Source organism: Micromesistius poutassou, assembly GCF_964030765.1.
Source record: "Micromesistius poutassou genome assembly, chromosome: 8".
NCBI lineage: Eukaryota > Metazoa > Chordata > Actinopteri > Gadiformes > Gadidae > Micromesistius > Micromesistius poutassou.
Window position 1 is genome coordinate 20,363,818 of NC_140278.1, and position 16,000 is coordinate 20,379,817.

General features: G+C 51.0%; 1 long non-coding RNA gene across 1 annotated transcript; it reads left to right on the plus strand.

Moving 5' to 3' along the window:
* Positions 1-159: 159 nt before the first annotated feature.
* LOC311351479 lies at positions 160-935 on the plus strand. Its single transcript, XR_014636739.1, has 3 exons — positions 160-284; positions 428-489; positions 802-935. It is a non-coding gene; the product is annotated as an uncharacterized lncRNA (long non-coding RNA).
* Positions 936-16,000: the final 15,065 nt, after the last annotated feature.

The following is a 16,000-nucleotide window of genomic DNA, read 5'->3' on the forward strand; positions in this document are numbered from 1 at the left end:
TCACCTTTTAAACACACAAACCCAAACACACACCCACAGTTTGTAACCCAAACACACACACCCACTCCCACCCCCACTCAACACACACACACACACACACACACACACACACACACACACACACACACACACACACACGGCGGCGCACACCTGCATCTAGTTCCGCTGATTATTCGCTGATTATTACGCGGGTCTCGGTGCGGATCGCGCTGCGTCTCCATTGAGCCCCACTGTGCTGCTGCTGTTCGCGCTCCGTCAGCTGTTGACTCCACCACATCGAACAGGTTAGATTGAAAAATACGCTGAGCCGTCTCCATTACACGGTTAATATTGACGTTATTTTATAAGTTTAACCGAAACATGGTTAGAAACGTCCGGTTCAAGTTATAAAAGTAACTAATGATCCGTCTGGTCCTTTGTTTTCCAGGTTGACCGTCGGGTTAACGAACACTTTTTGAAGTAAAACTGCCCGCTACATCCGGACCTGCTGTGAGTAGGACATTTATTTATAATTTATCTTAATTGTTTTTTACTCTAGGCCTACTTGATAAGTTGAATAATAGTAGTTCTGGATGTATGTCGTCGTAAGCTGCTTTTAATTGATATTTTTCGCCGGGTGACGAGGCTGCAGATATTTATCAATGACTCCATGACTGAGTTGGACATGACGTCACGCAATGACTCCGCATTCGGTTACCGTCGTAGTTAAATGGGAAAAATAACTTATTTGGATTTATTGGATTAAACACTAATTAAAACACACACACACCGTAAAACTAATCTCGTTGCTCTCCTTCACAGCTCAAGAAGAAGAAACAGATTCTGTGAGTATCACGATCGAACCACGAAGAAGAAACTGCGAACTGTAAGTCACAACATTTTCTTTTAATGCTGTGGGCTGACAGCGTTTAGTTTGAACCGGTTCTCAGGCCCCGCCCCGCCCCGCCCCGCCCCGCGTAGGCCCCGCCCCACGTAGGCCCCGCCCCGCCCCGCGTAGGCCCCGCCCCGCGTAGGCCCCGCCCCGCCCCGCGTAGGCCCCGCCCCGCCCCGCTCTCCCTCTCGCTCTCCCTCTCGCTCTCCCTCTCGCTCTCCCTCTCGCTCTCCCTCTCGCTCTCGCTCTTGCTCGCTCTCTTCCCCCCCCGTTCTCATGCCTCTCATTCGTCCCTAGAAGATACTTTATCTGTCCACTTTCCTACTACATTCCTCATCATTGCATCACATCCCATGTGTGTTGTCCTACTGATAAGGGTGTGTGACTGATTGACCAGAGATGCATTCTAGGGTTCTGCTCTGTTTGAGGCCTTCAGTTGTGTAGACGTTCCCCCTCAGGGGAACCTAGTGTTTAAGAGGCCGTCATCACGTTAGTTACATGAAGTGGAACGTCCTTCAGGATGGAGACAGGGACTCCTCAAGGAGACACACCAGGGGGGGGAGATGTGAGGGCTGTCCCTCTCAGCAACTAGAACCCAACCTGGTTCCTGCACCTGAGAACCACAGAGCATGTTCCAATGTTTCCCTCCGTACGCCTTGAAGCACCAGCCCCCCCACCACTGGTCTGACCCACCAGCCCCCCACCACTGGTCTGACCCACCAGCCCCCCCACCACTGGTCTGACCCACCAGCCCCCCCACCGCTGGTCTCTCTGTCAAACCCACCGCTGGTCTCTCCTCTCTCAAGGACCTACAAACCCACCGCTGGTCTCTCGTCAAACCCACCGCTGGTCTCTCGTCAAACCCACCGCTGGTCTCTCGTCAAACCTACCGCTGGTCTCTCCTCTCTCAAGGACCTACAAACCCAGCGCTGATCTCTCGTCAAACCCAGCGCTGGTCTCTCGTCAAACCCATCGCTGGTCTCTCTCTCAAAGACCTACAAACCCAGCGCTGGTCTCTCTCTCAAAGACCTACAAACCCAGCGCTGGTCTCTCTCTCAAAGACCTACAAACCCAGCGCTGGTCTCTCTCTCAAAGACCTACAAACCCAGCGCTGGTCTCTCTCTCAAAGACCTACAAACCCAGCGCTGGTCTCTCTCTCAAAGACCTACAAACCCACCACTGGTCTCTCTCTCAAAGACCTACAAACCCACCACTGGTCTCTCCATCAAACCCACCACTGGTCTCTCTTCTCTCAAAGACCTACAAACCCACCACTGGTTTCTCCTCTCAAAGACCTACAAACCCTCCACTGGTCTCTCAAAGACCTACAAACCCACCACTGGTCTCTCGTCTCTCAAAGACCTACAAACCCAGCACTGGTCTCTCCGTCAAACCCGCCACTGGTCTCATCTCTCAAAGACCTACAAACCCAGCGCTGGTCTCTGTCAAAACCTCCGCTGGTCTCTCCTCTCTCAAGGACCTAAAAACCCACCACTGGTCTCTCCTCAAAAATCTACAAAACCTCCACTGGTCTCTCCGTCAAACCCTCCACTGGTCTCTCGTCTATCAAAGACCTACAAACCCAGCGCTGGTCTCTCTGTCAAAACCACCATTGGTCTCTCCTCTCGTTTGGCTTTGTATTCCTTTGAGTATTGTCATTGTTTGTGTATATACACAATCTAATAACTGAAAATAAAGAGGTGTGATCTTTAACCTGGTACTGGTCAATCTTAGTACCCATGGGGTACTAAGTGTGTGAGGGGCAATATTTAACCTGGCATGGGGCACTAAGTGTGAGAGGCAATTGTTGACTTTGCACGGGGCACTAAGTGTGAGAGGGGTGATCTTTAACCTTGCATGTGGCACTAAGTGTGAGGGGCAATCGTTGCCCTTGCATTGGGCACTAAGTGTGAGAGGGGCAATCTTTAACGTTGCATGGGGCACTATTTCAGGTGAGGGGCGATCGTTGCCCTGGCATGGGGCACTAAGTGTGAGAGGGGCAATCGTTGCCCTGGCATGGGGCACTAAGTGTGAGAGGGGCAATCGTTGCCCTGGAATGGGGCACCAAGTGTGAGAGGGGCAATCTTTAACCTGGTACTGGGCACTACATGTGTGAGGGGAAATTTTTCTACTTGGCTTGTATTACCTGAACATTTAAATTTTCAGCTATAGGAGGATGCTACTCTTCCTGAAACACCCTGAGTGTCATTTGGTCGGATGTTTTTGGATGACTCAAGTCTGTGGCCTAAATGAAAGAGGATAACAAAGTGGGTGTTCAATACAGCAAGAGCCTGGTGCGATCTAGCATCTGGATCTCAATTCGACCCTTCTACGCACTGGACAGGATGACTTGAGTGTCATGCAGCTTGGACTGTAGTGTGACTGAATCATGCAAACAATGGGAAGCGACAATGGCTACATGGTACAATGGATGATGGACTAACGGCATTCCGAATGGACAGAATCAGATGAGAAACCAACTGACTGAAGATGGGAGATGAACAGTCTGCAACGTGGCTTCCCTACCTAACCTCAACATGATGGACTGCTGGCAAGCCCTCTGGATCTTCTGTACTCCTGCCCTGAGATCCAAGTATTTCTCGGGCTGAATCGGAAACCATCTTGGAAACATCCCAACTAGCGTCCCTGTCGCGCTGCAGTTGTGCTCTTCAGAAGAGGAGGTGAAGAAAGTCTCACTGGGGCTTCAAGGTCTATGAAGAGGAACGTTGAAATGTGCTCCATGATTCTCTCCTGTAAGAGCTGTGTTGTATTCTAGTCGCCGAGTGGGGGAGCCTCACATCCTACCCTTTGGCGTTTCTCCTCGGGGAGTCCCTGTCACTGTCTTGACGGACATTCCAGGTCATGTAACTGATGTCACGACAGCCTTTTGAAAACTTGGTTCCTCCTGAGGGGGAACGTCTACAGAACTGTAGGCGTCAGATGGCACAGTATCCCAGCATGCATCTCTGGTCACTCAGATCACACCCTGATCAGTAAGGCAACACTCATGTGATGTGCATGCGATGTTTTAGAGAGTAGTAAGGAAGTAGACAAAAGGCATGAGAACAGTTTGTTATTTTGTACTGTTGTCAGCCTTGTTTATGGGTGGGAATTATTTGCTAAATGGGGGGGATATGAAATGTATAGTCAATTATTTGTACATGAACCAACAGCAACAAACTACTAGATCTGCTCAAGGTAAGTCTGTTGGCTGTATTTTGCAAGAAGACGACCAAAGCACCCAAGAGCTCCATCGTCATTCCAGCTCAAGGTAAGGGGCTTCTGCGGGGGGGGTTGGTAGTTAGATGCGAGACTGTGATGTGCACGGGTCTATAAAGATGCTGTCTGACTTCACAGGATCTCCTGGACCAGGGTGGACCAGAGGCTGAGGACCAGCAGGTGACCAGATCCCCAAGCCCAGGCATGGGAGACCAGAGGCTGGAGACCAGATCCCACTGGACCAGGTATGGGGCACCAGGGTGGATGATAATAATAATAATACATTGGATGTGTATAGTGCTTTTCTCGCGCTTAATTATAATGTAGGGTATCCAGATCCCCTAGACCAGGCATGGGGTACCAGGCTGGACCGGAGGCTGTGGACCGGAGGGTATCCAGATCCCCTAGACCAGGCATGGGGTACCAGGCTGGACCGGAGACTGTGGACCGGAGGGTATCCAGATCCCCTAGACCAGGAATGGGGTACCAGGCTGGACCGGAGACTGTGGACCGGAGGGTATCCAGATCCCCTAGACCAGGAATGGGGTACCAGGCTGGACTGGAGACTGGGGACCGGAGGGTAACCATAACCAAACACTTGACAACTGGAGGTTCTTTTTAATTATTTCAAATGATCGTAGAGGGTGTTCATTAGTTTTTCCTTCCGATTTTTCATTCGGTGAATTTTAGCTAAAGCTGTGATTTCAAGTAATTAAGGTCACATCAGCTGCTACTACTATAGTTTATCCAGCGTACATCAAGGTGGACACTAAAACACAACTAAAACGTAACAGCTGGTCACTCAAACCTGGTGACGTAACATCACCCTTTTAATGTGTGTTTGTATTGTGAACAGATTAAGCTGACGACCCACCAGGTGCAAGACGAGGACTACGATGGGACTGCTCAAGTCTTTGGAAGGTTAATACCAACAGTTTTTTTTACATCATTTCACCACCAGAGCTATGCTGTTCAATTCACAGAATGTTTTACTATATTCCTGAATTACAAATTCCCAAGTGTGTGCATGTTTCATGTTGGAAGTTTAAAATTTGATTTGATTCAGAATTATTTAAACAAGGTGTCCAAAGAATAATAAACTACTACCACTGTTTCTACTGTGTAGAATTCTCAAAACAAAAGTATTTTCTTCAACAAATTATATTAACAAAAGAAATCATGGACAAAATGATGGAGGAGGAGCCAGCTATCTGGAGGGAGACCCGGAATCTGGTTAGCCTCCTAGCTGGACATCGTTAGCCTCCTAGCTGGATATCGTTAGCCTCCTAGCATAATTGATATTGTTAGCTTCATAGCATAATGGATATCGTTAGCTTCATAGCATAATGGGTATTGTTAGCCTCATAGCATAATCAACATCGCTATCCTCATAGCGTTATCTATATCGTTAGCCTCATAGTGTTATCTATTTCGTTAGCCTAGTATAATTGATATTGTAGCATAATGGACATGGGTAGCCTCATAGCGTAATGGACACAGGTAGCCTCATAGCGTAATCGTCATTGGTAGCCTCATTGACATCGTTGGCCTATGGCTAGCAACAGATCATGCTACGAGGCTAACGATTTGTGTTTTTCCTCTTGCATCATTTCAGTGACCCACCGACGACACCTCGTCAGATCTGGACAGTGGAGACTTCATTGGAGACGGATTCAACTTCTACCTCGCAGGACGTGACTTAAGTCACGGGTTGTCAAGGGTTCCTTGTTTCTCAAGGGTTCCTTGGTTCCTTCGCGGGTTCCTCATGGTTCAGTGTTAGGGACAGAGTTAGGGTCAGATGGTCTCACGATGAACCATTGTTTTTTTTAATCACATCCCAGAATTGTTTCACTGTGCGCACAGATGTTGAAATGTATACTGATGTTTTATGATATAAAATCATTTAAAATGACCTGGTTGTGTGGCTTGTTGTATGGTAATTTTATTATACACATGCATGTTACCCTAATAAGGTAAGGTTACCTCTCCCCTCCCCTATACCCTAACCTCCCCCTCCCCTATATCCTAACCTCCCCCCTCCCCTGTCCTCCCTCCTCCCATATCCTCTCCCAACCTCCCTCCCCTATACCCTAACCTCCCCTATCCTCCACAACCTCCCCCTCATACCCTTACCTTCCCTATACCCTAACCTCCACCCTCCCCTATACCCTGACCTCCCCCTCCCCTATCCTCCCCCTCTCCCCTTTACCCATACCGCCCCCCTCCTTTAACCCTAACCTCCCCTATCCTCCCCTTTACTCATACCTCCCCCCCCTCCTCTAACCTTAACCTCCCCCTCCCCATCTGCCCCTTTACTCATACCTCTAACCCTAACCTCTCCCCTCCCCTATACCCTAACCGCCCGCCTCCCTTACCCTCACCCACAACCTTACCCTGATCCTCACCCTTATCCTAATCCTCATCCTCACCCTTACGCCTAACCCTAACCCCTAAACCTAACCTTAACCATAGCAGCGATTATCAAGCCAGTAAAAGCATGTATGATGATGTTAGCTAACTAGACAATCGGATGGACAGTGGCTATACAGTATAGCTAGTCCAGCTTTCCAACCCAATTTTGTGTAGTCCACCTTTGTGAAATGTGTGATAAACAGGAAAAGGTCCTGCCACACTTACCTGACAACTGGAATGGGGTAATTTTTGGGATTACCGTTGAACTACTATGTGTTCACCCGGCTATGAACTGAGACTTGATAAATCATATTATCAATATATAACATATCTTGCCTTTTCTCTCTATAGTGTAACACTATATAGTACCATTGATACACTTATTAATACTAACCATCATGAAACGTATAGCAATACTAACCCACTCTATATATATCTCTCTCTTCCCCCTTACCTCACTTGTGAGGTAAACCATTACCAGTCATCAGCCATCCTTGTATTTGGCCCTCATCGCACCTGAAGTCCCATCCCTATGACTGCCCTACCATCGCCTGTTGCTGTCCCCTTGACCGGATTCCTGGCCTGCGCTGCCTAGCGATCCACTACTGCCCTGGCTATGACAATTCCTAATCCCTATGACAATTCACACTAGACTATTTGAGCTTTCTGACACTAAATGGGATTCATGCATTATCATACTGGTTAGGTAACCATCCCACCTCTTTGTAACATACACCCCAGGTGGCTCTAAACACCATGTTCTATTCTCTACACCTAACTAACCTATTCATTTATCATGTATACAAACCTCACTGCCCTGTAACTGACCCTAGGCAGATGGGTCAGGCCCTCGAGTCGTCACCCCTGTTACTCATGGGCTCTCTCTGAATGTTCAATACTCTGTAAAGCGCCGTGAGACGTGTAATGTTTTGGCGCTCTATAAATAAAATTGAATTGAATGTTAACTTGTGTATAATTCCCAATTTTTATTGATATATTTGCTAAGTTAAAACTTAGTTCCCCGGCCCCATTCATTTTTGTAAGGAAATGTTCTATTTTGTCTCATTTTAGGCAAAGTATAAGGCAATACTTTCTTAACAATATAATTGGAACCATGAATAAGTCGTTCAAGTAACAATATTCAAATACTACCCTAATCCCAACCCTAAACCTAACCCCTCCCCTTCCCCTAACCCCAACCCTAACCCTAACCCCTCCCCAAACCCCACCCTAACCCTAACCTCTCCCCTTGTCCTAACCCTAATCCCCACCCTAACCCCAACCCTAACCCCAACCCCAACTCTAACCCCTCCCCTAACCCCAACCCCAACCCTAACCTCTCCCCCTCCCCTAACCCCAACCCTAACCCCTCCCCCAACCCCAACCCTAACCTCTCCCCCTCACCTAACCCCAACCCCAACCCTAACCCCAACCCCAACCCTAACCCCTCCCCTAACCCCAACCCCTCCCCCTCCCCCTCCCCTAACCCCAACCCCAATCAGAGCCTAGCTCTCGGGCTCGCCCTCAGCCGGGAGGCGATGAGGGGGTGCCCGAGAGATAGGCTCGTTCTGAATTTTGAACAGTGTGGAATTATGTTTTATTAATCTAGGCAGAACAAGCTTGAGAAATGCATTCCACTTTGTGTGTAATGTATATTGTTATACACCGTGTGGCGCCAAAGACAAGCTCACTGCTGCTCTGTTAACCAGCGGGATGACGACCTTACAAACATGGCCACCAGCGAGACATCCGTACGACGTACCTCACATCATGAGTAGATCATATGAAGTAGTATATATGACAAATCAAACCACTGTGTTTCAGGTCTCCTGTGAAATAGTATATTATCTGTTTTAGTCGTTTAGCTGGTGATTGATTTCTTTTGCGTTTTTTTGAGTTTGTCTTTATTCATTTGAAACATTTATTGACGCAAGTGTCAATGAGAGGAGGAGGAGGGGAGGGTTTGGGGATGCCTACAGGTGTCCTGGACGTCGGGGCTTAGAACCAAGATGTTCCGGGTTCTGGCTGACGGTTTTGGTTGAACCCCTTGTTCTTCAGGTCACTAATATTGCGCTTTTGATTTTTCCTCCAGTGCGGACTAGCAGGTCAGCGTCGCAGCGGACCTCTGGAGACCAGATGAGCACCGTGGTGCAGATGAACGCCTACAGAGCAGCTGAACCTGCGTGGGACCCGAGGCTCCTGCTGCCGCCCCGGACACGCCGGCCGGCCGCGTCCTTCACCGTACGGTGTCTGTCTGTCTGTCTGTCTGTCTGTCTGTGGCCGCCCGCCTCCTTCACCGTACGGTGTCTGTCTGTCTGTCTGTCTGTCTGTCTGTCTGTGGCCGCCCGCCTCCTTCACCGTACGGTGTCTGTCTGTCTGTCTGGCCGCCCGCCTCCTTCACCGTACGGTGTCTGTCTGTCTGTCTGTGGCCGCCCGCCTCCTTCACCGTACGGTGTCTGTCTGTCTGTCTGTCTGTGTGCATCATGTCAGCGGTGGTTGGTTAGTGGGTGTGCTTTATTACAAACTCTTTTCTTAACAAGTTAGGTTTTCCGATTTTTGTATAATGTTATAATTCATTTGAATAATGCAACACACACACACACACACACACACACACACACACACTTTTCTTACACTAGCCAATCCAAAATGATCATAATATATATTGTAATACAACTGCACTTAGTAGTGTAGCATCTGCAGTAGCTATCACTGCTGTATACGGGGAATGGGTTAACCTAGTGATGGTTAGTGTATACGGGGAATAGGTTAACCTAGTGATGGTTAGTGTATACGGGGAATGGGTTAACCTAGTGATGGTTAGTGTATACGGGGAATGGGTTAACCTAGTGATGGTTAGTGTATACGGGGAATGGGTTAACCTAGTGATGGTTAGTGTATACGGGGAATGGGTTAACCTAGTGATGGTTAGTGTATACGGGGAATGGGTTAACCTAGTGATGGTTAGTGTATACGGGGAATGGGTTAACCTAGTGATGGTTAGTGTATACGATGAATGGGTTAACCTAGTGATGGTTAGTGTATACGATGAATGGGTTAACCTAGTGATGGTTAGTGTATACGGGGAACGGGTTAACCTAGTGATGGTTAGTGTATACAGGGAATGGGGTCAGCCTGGCGATTGTCAGTACTTGGCACTTGGTTCTATGAACGTCTTCACTGTACCGACGGCGATATATTGTTTCACTTCTTATGACAAATGTACTTATTGTAAGCGTCTGCAAAATGCCCTGAATGTAAATGTAACTTAACAACCTTAACATGCACCTCCTAAGGTCAATCGGTCAATCTAAAAGTCTGACTGCCCCTTCCAGAGACGCCGACGGAGCAGATCTGTGCACAGCGCCTTCATGGAGCACGTGGAGGAGACTCTGTCCAGGTCCTGGACTCACACCCGTAGAGAGCACCCTGGTTAGCACCCCTCTGTGTTTTCTGTGACTGCATGAACAGGAGTTCCTGTCACCCGTGGTCGTATGAACCCTCAAACGGGCGGCGTGTGGCTCAGGAGGCAGAGCGGGGTCGGCTGGTAACCGGGAGGTCGCTGGTTCGATCCCCCAGCTCCTCCTCCTAGCGGAGGGTGGAGGTGTCCCTGAGCGAGACGCCCTCACCCTGACTGCAGTGTTGTGAAGGGCTTTGAGTGGCCACTGGTTAGAAAGGCGCTGTATGAATGCAGTCTGTTTACCATTTAAAAAAAACAAACAGATAGTCAGATAGTTTAGTCTGAAGCCCAGTACAGTAAAAATCACCTCCAATACTATTTGGTTGCCATGGAAAAGTTTTTGTTGTCATCCATCCATGTTTTCTACTTTTTGACATCCATTTAGAACTTTTTTGGTGACTCTTTTCTTGGGATTTGTCGTTCATTCAGATCTGAATGAGCGACAAATCCAAGAGGCGTCCATTTAATCTGAATTATCAATTATTCAGATAATTTAACCAATTATCTGAATTGGAATCCGGTGTTGATGGTGTGACTGACTTGCTATTATTAGGGAAGCCATCTTTTCTTTGTTTACTCTCATCTGATCTTACTGGAAACAAGTCGACCCCAAGCTGAAGCGCTGGTCAATCCGCTCTAACCCAACGGAACAGCGGACAACACCGCCAGTAACACACTGACACCACCAGGTGGCGCCATAGGTCGTGTTTCTTTGTCATAACGTAGCCTCCTATCAGGCGATTAGTGACTAGCCAAATATATGAATGGTGTGTGTGTGTGTTAACTTTAGAAGCAAGCAACCAAGCAACAATGTTTAATAATTCCTTGAAAAAAGTCGACTTTTAGGAATCCATTTTATGAAGTTTTATTTATTACTCATGGCTTCCTAATAACGCCATTATATATCTTAGACTTAGACTTATTTAAGTCTAAGTCTAAGATATATAATGGTTTTGTTGAGAACACGTAATCGCTTAACCACTTTTGCTTGCGGATCGTAGTGATACGGCTGAGGAAACGCAACACTGAAGTGCAGGACACTACCTGACCACATGGGGGCGATGTGCGCAAATGCGTCGTCGAGGTAAAGCAGTGAGATGTCTTTATTAACTGCTCACAAGCAGCCTTCGTTCCCATCTAATTAAGGCCGAGTTATTTTTTTTTTTTAAAGAAACAAATATTAAACACATTTTTAATGAAGACAGACAAAATTCAGAAAAAAAAAATGTATATGATGCAATGAAGCTGGTAAATTAATAATCAAACTTAACAAAGACGAGAAGGCTACATATTAAAACACAAAAAAAGATAATGTATTAGGCTTATTTCTCAACTGTGAATATACAATGTTTAAAACATGAGCTAAGAACTGTGCACAAACAGCCCAAACGCAAAACAAAATGTAATTGTCATCTTCGTAACACATTTTGTACATTTACTCATGCCTTCCGTTGACCTTTCCCCTGATTACCAAAACCGACACTGACAAAGTAAATCCTGTTTGGCACTTTAGTCCTTCTCCTAAGGATGACACATTCAAAAAGAGTGTGTGTGTGTGTGTGTGTGTGTGTGTGTGCGTTGTGTGGGTTGTGTGTGTGTGTGTGTGTGTGTGTGTGTGTGTGTGTGCGGGGGTCTATTTCTGTGCCGGGGGGGGGGGGGGGGGGGGGGGTTGCATGTGTCACAGTAAAGGTCTCGTGTCCTGCGCCCTCGACCTGCGCTGACGGTCAGAAATCACTCCGATTACAAACCAGGAGTCCGGCCCGTCAGAGCAACGGCACCAGTAACGCCGGGGCTGGTCCGACCCTTAATAACCCCCCCGATACATAACTCACCCCCCCCCCCCTCCCCCCGCCGCCGGCCCTGATAGCAACCTCCCCCGACAGATAAATGTGCTCTTTATATTTTTAAAGGCACATTTCACAGCCTGACAAAAACAAACAGCGACCCCCCCTTCACCCCCGCGCGCCGCAAAATAATAACGTTTAACCGCTCTGCGCACACGTCTGAGCCAAGAGCAACAGCGGAGCTGTCGCTGTTGTTATTGTTAGCTCGTAGCGGCAGCGGCGGCGGCGGCGGTGGCGGCGTTAGGTAGCGCGCGCCACACTCACACCCACGCCGGTCGACGCCGTCACCCCCCCCCGCCGTCTGCCACCGACAGCCTGTCAGGGGGCCCCACACAAATGGGTGGGGGGTGGGGTGGGGGGCCCCCCCCCCCCCCCCTGCTGAGCAAGGTGAACAACTGGTCCGGTGGCTGCGTGGGACGCGGAGCCGTCCGGCTCCCGCTTTATGACCCCTGGGGTCCGTTAAAGTAACGGCAACGGCAGGGGCCACAGGGGCCCCTGGGGGGTCCAGGGCCCGGAGGGGGGGGGGAGCAATAAGGAGACCATCTTGCCCGGGGGTGTCGTCCAGGGTGAGGTGTCACGACTCCAGGTGGTGGGGTGGTGAGGGGGGGTGAGGTGGAGGCTACAGCGGGGTGAGGTGGAGGGTGAGGTGGAGGGTGAGGGGGTGAGGGGGTGAGGTGGAGGGTGAGGTGGAGGGTGAGGGGGTGAGGTGGAGGGTGAGGGGGTGAGGTGGAGGGTGAGGCGGTGAGGGGGGGTGAGGCGGGGTGAGGTGGAGGGTGAGGTGGAGGGTGAGGGGGTGAGGTGGAGGGTGAGGTGGAGGGTGAGGTGGGGTGAGGCGGTGAGGTGGGGGGTGAGGGGGTGAGGTGGAGGGTGAGGTGGAGGGTGAGGGGGTGAGGTGGAGGGTGAGGGGGTGAGGTGGAGGGTGAGGGTGAGGGGGTGAGATGGAGGGTGAGGGGGTGAGGTGGAGGGTGAGGTGGAGGGTGAGGGGGTGAGGGGGTGAGGTGGAGGGTGAGGGGGTGAGGGGGTGAGGTGGAGGGTGAGGGGGTGAGGTGGAGGGTGAGGTGGAGGGTGAGGTGGAGGGTGAGGGGGTGAGGTGGAGGGTGAGGCGGTGAGGGGGGGTGAGGCGGGGTGAGGTGGAGGGTGAGGGGGTGAGGTGGAGGGTGAGGGGGTGAGGTGGAGGGTGAGGTGGGGTGAGGCGGTGAGGTGGAGGGTGAGGGGGTGAGGTGGAGGGTGAGGGGGTGAGGTGGAGGGTGAGGTGGGGTGAGGCGGTGAGGTGGGGGGTGAGGGGGTGAGGTGGAGGGTGAGGTGGAGGGTGAGGGGGTGAGGTGGAGGGTGAGGGGGTGAGGTGGAGGGTGAGGGGGTGAGGTGGAGGAGGAGTACAGAGACTTGTCTCCCCACTTCAAAGCGAGGCGGGTTCTCTAAGGCGGCGGCGGCGGCGGCGGCGGCGGCGGCGGCGGACTGGGGGCCCGGCGGAGGCTGGGGTCGGACCGGCCGTCGGCGGGCGTCGGCGGGCGTCGGCGGGCGTCCTCAGGGGGCCCACGGGGCCACGGGGTCACTGCGCCGAGCCTCCAGCTCTGCTCGTGAGCGCTGGAGGGTTCTGAGGACTCACGGACCAATGGGAGCAAAGAAACCGGGTCCCTGGGTCAGGAAGTGGAAGAGTGTGTGTGTGTGTGTGTGTGTGTGTGTGTGTGTGTGTGTGTGTGTGTGTGTGTGTGTGTGTGTGTGTGTGTGTGTGTGTGTGTGTGTGTGTGTGTGTGTGTGTGTGTGTGTGAGGTTGTTGTTGTTTTTTTACCACTGTGTATTCCGTGAACACACACACACACCCAGGTCGATCAGGATTATATTAATGATGAGATGGGAAATTTAGGAAATATATGAACATACTCACAGTCATACACATACAAGCACATACGCATATATAACACACACACACTCTCATTCGTACGCACACTTGCGGTGTGTACACACACACACACACACACACACACACACACACACACAGTCAGCGACACACACACGTACACACACCACATGTACACACTTATGTTCCCCTATCCCAACACACACACACACACACACACACACACACACACACACAGTCCAGTAGTCCATCTATCCATAGTGATGGATCTCTCCCGGGTCTCGAACACATAACCTGCCATCTGCGCTGTCGTCCCAGACCCCCAGACCCCCCAGACCCCCAGACCCCCAGACCACCAGACCCCCAGACCCCCACCAGGCCCCCAGCTCCGGGCCCCCAGACCCCCAGGCCCCCAGACCCCCACCAGGCCCCCAGACCCCCAGGCCCCCAGACCCCCAGACCCCCAGCCCCCCAGACCCCCAGACCCCCACCAGGCCCCCAGCTCCGGGCCCCCAGACCCCCAGACCCCCACCAGGCCCCCAGACCCCCAGGCCCCCAGGCCCCCAGACCCCCACCAGACCCCCAGACCCCGGGCCCCCAGACCCCCAGACCCCCAGACCCCGGGCCCCCAGACCCCCAGACCCCCAGACCCCCAGCTCCGGCCCCCCCAGCCCGCTCTCTCTCCGGGGCCCCTGGACGGATGGAGGCTGCCCGGAGCTGGGACCGCGGCCGGCCCCGGGTTCCCGCCATGGGGGGGGTGGGGGGGGGGCTGATTTACGCCACGGCTCCGGGGGGCCTCCCACCGCACAGCTGACCCCTCGCTGGCTGGGAGGGCGGGGGGGGGGGGGGGGGGGGGTCATACCGAATGGACGTCTGGGAGCGGCTGGTCCGGTGGTCCCAGGGGGCCCCCCCGCCTCGTGGCCCCCCCCCCCCCGCCCCGCCTGTAGAGGTACAGGAGTACTCTGTAGTAGAGGTACAGGAGTACTCTGTAGTAGAGGGACAGGAGTACTCTGTAGAGGTACAGGAGTACTCTGTAGAGGTACAGGAGTACTCTGTAGAGGTACAGCAGTACTCTGTAGAGGTACAGGAGTACTCTGTAGTAGAGGTACAGGAGTACTCTGTAGAGGTACAGCAGTACTCTGTAGAGGTACAGGAGTACTCTCTGAAGGCTGAGGTACATGAGTACTCTGCAAAGGCTACAGGTACATGAGGTACATGAGTACCCTCTGAAGGAGTGGAGGCTGGAGGTGTACTTGTACTTGCAATGGAAAGTCCTCATTTGTACAATTACAAAAAGGACTACTGATTACGTTGACCTGGACTTTGCTCTAGATGAGTTGTTTACCAGCTCTAGATGAGTTGTTTACCAGCTCTAGATGAGTTGTTTATCAGCTCTAGATGAGTTGTTCACCAGCTCTAGATTAGTTGTTCACCAGCTCTAGATGAGTTGTTCACCAGCTCTAGATGAGTTGTTCACCAGCTCTAGATGAGTTGTTTACCAGCTCTAGATGAGTTGTTTACCAGCTCTAGATGAGTTGTTTACCAGCTCTAGATGAGTTGTTTACCAGCTCTAGATGAGTTGTTCACCAGCTCTAGATGAGTTGTTCACCAGCTCTAGATGAGTTGTTCACCAGCTCTAGATGAGTTGTTTACCAGCTCTAGATGAGTTGTTTACCAGCTCTAGATGAGTTGTTCACCAGCTCTAGATGAGTTGTTCACCAGCTCTAGATGAGTTGTTCACCAGCTCTAGATGAGTTGTTCACCAGCTCTAGATGAGTTGTTCACCAGCTCTAGATGAGTTGTTCACCAGCTCTAGATGAGTTGTTTACCAGCTCTAGATGAGTTGTTCACCAGCTCTAGATGAGTTGTTTATCAGCTCTAGATGAGTTGTTTACCAGCTCTAGATGAGTTGTTTACCAGCTCTAGATGAGTTGTTCACCAGCTCTAGATGAGTTGTTTACCAGCTCTAGATGAGTTGTTTACCAGCTCTAGATGAGTTGTTTACCAGCTCTAGATGAGTTGTTCACCAGCTCTAGATGAGTTGTTTATCAGCTCTAGATGAGTTGTTTACCAGCTCTAGATGAGTTGTTCACCAGCTCTAGATGAGTTGTTTATCAGCTCTAGATGAGTTGTTCACCAGCTGTGGAGGAGTGTGTTAGTGTGTCCCATGCGGGCCACACCCCCTCGGCTCCAGCACACATTCAGGACGTTAAAGGCCCGCTAATGAACTGGAGGGGGGGGGGATCTGAAGTACCGCGTCCCAAGCGTCCTTCCAGCGCGTTCCATGAGCAGAGTGCGCACAACAACTGGGTCGTCTGCACGCGGTCGTACTACAG